Source organism: Cupressus sempervirens, chromosome 1, assembly GCF_028749045.1.
Source record: "Cupressus sempervirens isolate cs-2001-9-10 chromosome 1, ASM2874904v1, whole genome shotgun sequence".
NCBI classification, from domain to species: Eukaryota; Viridiplantae; Streptophyta; class Pinopsida; order Cupressales; family Cupressaceae; genus Cupressus; species Cupressus sempervirens.
The window spans coordinates 694,049,889-694,056,862 of record NC_143118.1 but is presented as its reverse complement, the minus strand read 5'-3'; positions in this window follow the sequence as shown (position 1 = coordinate 694,056,862).

Sequence of the window (6,974 nt, the reverse complement as noted above, 5' to 3'; positions counted from 1 at the left end):
TGAAACTAAATCATGTTGAAATGGGAGGTAACATTCAAATCCCCACTCATGACAATTGACAAGTGGTGGAAAAACCATTTCTCTCTCAATTTAGGTCACCTTCTTTAGTTTTCCTTATGCACGAGTCAAATTTTAGGTATTCTTTCTACTAGAGGTAGATAGTTGTGTTGAAGTTCCAATTTTTAATAGTAAGTTAGTGGTTTGTCCTCTTACATCAGCTCCCTCCTCTAATAAGTTAATTTCCATTAGCTTGATTTTTAGGATTTTGTTAGTTTTTGAAGAGGGAAAGATGGTGTTTGGGGGAGTTTGAATTATAGTATTCCTATAGTCCATCAAAATCATTACAGAGAAACAATTGAGAAAATGAAAGACCCAACTTTATGCTTTAACCTTCAAATGCTCGGCTGAGGAGATCAACAAAATGGAAACTCCACACACTATTTGTATCCTCACAATCATCAATCTCATGCTCAAGTTAAAGAAACATAAAAAATCACCAATCTCATTCTCAAGTTAAAGAAATGCAACAACATGCAACCTCCAAACTAGAAGCCCATAGGAGCCACACTGAAAACTAGAATATGTAATTGCATCTTTGCAAGATTTGTTCACAATTTTTGACATTATGATTGTACAATTTTCTTCTCAAATTTTAATTAGAAGAGTTCATTATAAGAATTGAGATATTTAGTTTTTGACAATTGTGGTTTTTGAAATCATTTTGTTGACTTCATATTTTAAAAATGTTTCTTTTCTAGGTGAAACAACACAAATGTTTAGATGCAGTTGGTAGCCTTCAACATGCAATTTGTGGTGTGGGAAGTAAGTTAAACAAGATATAAAATATTTTTTGTGTTAATCACCAGGCTTGAGCATTGCACATTTAATTATATTCTAAATCTATGCAATATAATATTCAAATTATTTTGTATTTCAGGCTTTAGGTTTTGCATATCAATGACATGGATTTCTTACTACAACTATTAAGGTTAAGTTATTTTTTGTCATTTTATTTAATGTGTGCAAATAATTAATAGACAGATCAATTAATATTGCTTTATTCTACAATCATATGCACATGCTATTGCACTCAAGGGGAATTCAAGCATTTTCTCTTTGATTGAGAGTAACAATATATTCTCATCACTTGGTTATTATAAGAAAGTGTATGTCTTTCCTTAATATATATTATTTTGTTGGAAATTCTATTTAATAAATTCTATAGTAAACTGCTTGGAATATTCATCAAATGTGAGACTAGTTATCCATAACCAAAAAATTTATGTAGCAATGTTTAGAGATAGCCAATGATACATATCATTCAAAATATATTGTTGGGAACCTTAACTTTTGGTATAGGTTGTATAGTTTGAAAATAAATTATTATTATTTTTTGTAAAAAATTGCACATATGAACACATGTATGTACAAATATGTAGGCATGCAACAACCCATGAACACATCCACCCATGCACCAACCTCGGCCCACATTTTTGCATGTGTATATATTTTTTCACACTTGAGTTTTGAGTTTTGTTTATGACCATTCATCTTTGAAATCCTAAATAAAGTCTTTTATTGCAATTAGAAATCAATTCTATACCAAAATGGCCTACATATTAATTATGATTGAGTTTGTCTAAAAGTGTTATTTGTAGTTTGCATTGATAATGGCCATAGTCTATCTCAAGATATTGAACATTTTAGGCTTGCAGCAGAAAGTGCACCCAAAAATCTTGTTGCCTAGTATGACCTTGCTTCTACATTGCTTGGGATGTCAAAGGAGTGCACAACTATTGGTGCTTGCGGATGGGCTGCAAATCTCACAATGGTAAAAAATTAGTCTATTTATTTCCAAGATTTTTGGAACAAAGTTAAGGCTTCAATTTCAATTAAGAAATTCATATTGGTTTCAAGTTTTAATTTCTATTACTTTATATGAAATATGGAAAGAATCTGAGATTTCATTTGCTACTTCTCAGTTATTTGGAAATATTTATGTTGTTTGGAAGCTACTTGAAGACATAGAGGTGTTTTACTTTTGGTGGTTTCTATTGAAATTGTTGTTTTGGTAGTTGCACCTTTAAAAATTAGGAGTTTTAGCTTGAAAGTTAAAGTGGATATCTATATTTTGAGATGTAATATGATACCTATAATTTTCATGGGTAGTAGGTTTATGTCAAAATAATTCATTATTTTCCAACGATGCCATGCAATATTCATAATTTTTATATTTGTTTTCTTGGTTTTGAAATTATATTCTTTGAATGTTGTGATGTAACATCTCCCTCAATAAAATACCACTTTATTCAAGTGTTTAACACATTTTCTCTTTTTTTTTCTATTAAATGTGTACTCATTGCATTAAGTTGTCACTTTGGAAGTGCTTCCACAAATTTAATTTACACACAGTGGATCTAAGTTTTTAGCTTTCCATTTTTGTTTGACAAGTGCACTTTAGAATGTTCCATCCACAAAGATTCATTGAGCAAGATGAATATGTGATCCAAAGGGTTAGACCCACCTAACTGCACATGTAGGTTTGCATAAAATGACAAAACCTAAACAATTAATGGGCCACTAATTACTACTTTATGATAAAAAACTTTTGGCCTATTTGGAGGTTGGGAAACACAAAACACTTGGAGTTTCAATCTCTAGTTTTAGGAGGATATAGGATTTGGTTATCTTAAAAAAACTAAAAATATTCATAATTAAAAAGATATCAAGGAATGCAAGAGCTACTATATCTTATGAAGCTCCAAACACCACAAAACAAAGATACCTTACTAAGGGCCAATCTTTAAACTTACCACAATATATTATTTGAAATGGGATTCTCAGATGACTAGTGATGAATGAGCCAATAATGAGTTGTACTTGGACAAACAATATTATTACAAATGAGCACTCTTAGAAAAGTTAAAAACTTGATTTTTGACCTTTCTATTATCGCACATATTAGACAAAGGAGGTATAGTGAAAAATGGGCTAGTATTCAAAAGAGGTAGTTGCATGTGGACAAACAATATTATTCCAAATGAGAACTCTTGACATAGGTAAAAAATCCTTTATCAATCCTAGTATTACTATCCATATTGGACAAAAGGAAGAAAATATTGAAAGAAAAACCCCATTTCATGATCACAACAATACAAGTATACTTCACTGTGGGCAATGACAATTAGATGATTATAGTGTCAACATATGACAATAGGATGTTTAATCAACCATTGACATGTCAATTTTGATTAAACACTCGGTCCCCTTTAGTAAAGGGAAATATATGTTAGTCAACAGTGCCACCTCCAATACACAATCAAGCCCTTCAAAGATGAAGTTTTCAGCATGCCTCCCATTTGGGTCTTAGATGTTCTAGCTGGACAACCTTGCACGTGGATGGATCTTGATGGCCAAACATTGTAAATACATATTATAATTGAAAAATAGTTGTAAAAATATTTTTAAGGAATAAGTAAATACACTTTAGTGGTTGCAATGAGTATTGGACATCAACTTCTTACTTTTTTTTATTAACATTTAACTAGTTGTAGTTTTTTATAGTGAAAATCAAAATATCAACATTGAAACAAGAATTTTCAAATTTTCACAATGCTGATTCATGATTACAATCAACAATCTATGAAGATTAAATCAAAAAAATAGTAAATATGATAATGCTTCTTGATTGAATTGTGTTTAAATTTTTTCATCAAATTTTCAAATCAATCTCCATGATACATCATTAGGATGTGAATGAATATGAAGAGTTATTATCCATCAACATATATTTTATATAATCAGGGATTGTGAAAATGTGAATGAATATGAAAAGTTATTATCCATCAACATATATTTTATAGAATCAAGGATTGTGAAAATCTTATATCATTGACAAAAAGGTTACTACCAAATGGTAACACTAATCAGTCATGGGTCTTGAGTCAATGGATCATATCCTAATGCATCTAATCATTTCAAACTTCATTCTCCTTACCAATATCCTCATCACTTGAGCTTCTAGACCAAGAAGCTCAAGTTTATCTACACAAATATGTTGGAAATATTTAGAATAACTAAGGTGGGGTGGGGTTGGGGGTGAATTAGTTATCCAAGGTATAGATGTACTTGTTAAAACTTCTCATAGCTTAGTGAATCCATAAAACATTTATCATCATGCATGCATCCATAAGATTATGCAATCACTTAAAACTTGTAGGTTACTATCAAATCGATTTGTAGAAATGTAAACAAGAAACACAATAGATTCAATAACACACTTGACATAATTATTTACGTGAATACCTAATTTGTGAAAACCACTAATAACATGCTACTCTTTCTCACTCTTCTAAAGTGATGCCCTATAAAAGGCCAACCTTGTTAAAGGTTATAATACACACTATTAAATGTGACTCTATTAAAGGATTTCAATCACCTCATTAGGAGTGAGAATTGGTAGAGGATTTTATACCATTCACTTGGAATCTCACCCAGTTAAAGGATTTACAAATGACTATTAGGGCAACCTTAATCCAAAGGATTTACCCTAGATTGATACAATTATTAGAGAGTGACAATAAGGCTTGATCTAATAAAAACTTACAACTCCATTTGTAAATTACATATAGATCTATTTTAGTCCTCCATTTTGCTTGGCTTTCACATACTTTAGCTTTTATAGCTTGTTCACCCTTCAATCATCTATACCCTTAAGCCTTCTTGCTTAACTTGCCAATGTAGACTCTTCTCCTAGGTCACTAAATGAAGCAAGACCCTAGACTCCTTGTCTTCCTTAGGTTCTCGCACATGACAACCTTTAATTTTGACCAGCCATCTCTATAAATAGAGAATTAAGATATATTTATGTTTATTCTCCATTGTCCAATTTAGGGTAAGGACAAATTAGGTAGGATTCAATGAATCTACCCCTTATTTATTTCCATTCCCTTCTATAAACTTCACATTAAATCCTCTTTGAATTCACCTCAAAATGGTTTACCATGAATTCTATGCCACCAGCTCATCAATCTTATCTTCCCTATAGTTCACATTATCCAACAAATCAACTTTGAAAACTCAGATCCATTGAATTCATGATCTTTCTAATAATGTTGACACTTACCATTAACTAGCTTTTGATGCTTGGCACATACTGTGTTTCTCGACATCCATTGAATTTATTTTTGGCATGAACTAAAGTTTACTAGTTCTTGGCATCAACTAAACTTTACTCAACATTAACTATTTCATTTAGCCTATACTAAAATTTACTTTTCTCAGCTCCAACTAATTTTCTGCTCAACTTGCACTAACTTTTCTTGGCACCTACTATCCACTCAGTCAAGCTTGGAAGACTAAATTCATTTAACTTGTTCTTTTGAACTTGCTTAGTGTAACTAACCTTTGAAACCATAAGTAGATTATAATGCACTATGATATCACTATCTTGGCTAATTCTTGTACTCCATTTCCATATCATAACTCAACCTTTCCTCTAGGTGCTATTGTTACCTCATTTGATCAAATCCTCTTCATCAATCAAATAAGTGATAGTACTTAAATCATATAAGTGGTTGTCTTACCAAAAAATAGTAGGCTTTCCATCAATGGAAAAAAAATCATTTGAAACACATTTATCATACTTGTATAAATTTTTTTCCAACAAAATAGTAACCGATCTTATTGATGTAGCAACATCATCAATCTTTTCTAGTTCTTCTAGCTTGGATATCCCATCTTGTTGATGGGCTTTCATTGTATGCAAGTTTTTTGTGATCAATGAGACACAAGGCACTCTATATAGGCACAAGGCTTCTTTTCTCTCCTAGATATAGGATTATTCCTTTTAATTGAGTGGATGAAGCTTCAAGTAGACTAGTTTCTCTAAAAAATAGAAAGTTGGGATAGAAAACAAATGACTAGAGTAGTAGTCAAAGCTCTAGGCTCTTTCATAGCCTACCAAAACTTGGGGTTCTTTTATGACTCTAATGTCCCCATTTTCATCAGCATCAAAGTTTGTTGGATTATCTTATTACTAGCCCTCAAATGCTAAGGTAGTTGGATATAGGGTCTGCATTAGTGGAGATAAGTGAGTAATCTCCATTAGAGCTTAGTATATGTTCAAATTTGGCATTTGTTGGACTTATTTTGGCTCACTTACTATTTATAGCAAGTTATTATTTTAGGAATTCAAGGTTACTATTTTAGCAAGGCACCTGAACAGGATATGATTGCAATGCATTTCTTATTTGGTTAAATAAAAAGGGATTTACTATGTATAGTAAGTCAACTATTTTTTTAGATTATGGTAAAAATAGGTTTTGAAGGGACCCTAAAACCCTTTCACATCCTCAAAAAAGGAAAAAACAAGCCATCCAATAGGAAAGAGCCCTTAAACCTACTGAAATGTAGAACCAAAATCAGGTTTTATAGGGACCTGAAACCACTAATAATGTCCAAATAAAGTACCCAAGTTTTACAAGGACCTAGAATTGTCAGTACATATTAAAAACTAAAAGCTAAAAAATAGAACCAAACACAAGAACCAGAAGTAACAACTAGCGAACAAGACTTGAATAGGAACCTGACCAGAAAAGAAGACCCAGGAAACTATTACAGTTTCGTAATCATCTTCACTACCTCCTTACCAATCTTAGCCATGTCTTGGATGGAGTTAGTAGATGAAGAAGCAGTAGCAATCAAAGATTTCTTTCTCAAACTCTTTCTTGTCCTCTTGCTTGGGCCCTCTGAAGATATGGTTCCTTCATTTTCTCTTTTGCCCAAAGTCGCCACAACTGAACAGATGCTTGAGGTTACTTGCTCCATTTTTGTTCCACTTTTCTTGATGAGCACTCTAAGATTCTACTCATAATCCTTTAGTTTTTTTGGGATATCTACCACTTGCACCTCCATGTGTTGAATAATAGCCTAGTCAGCCTCCTGGTTTTGTTGTAAGGTATCCACTTTCTTGT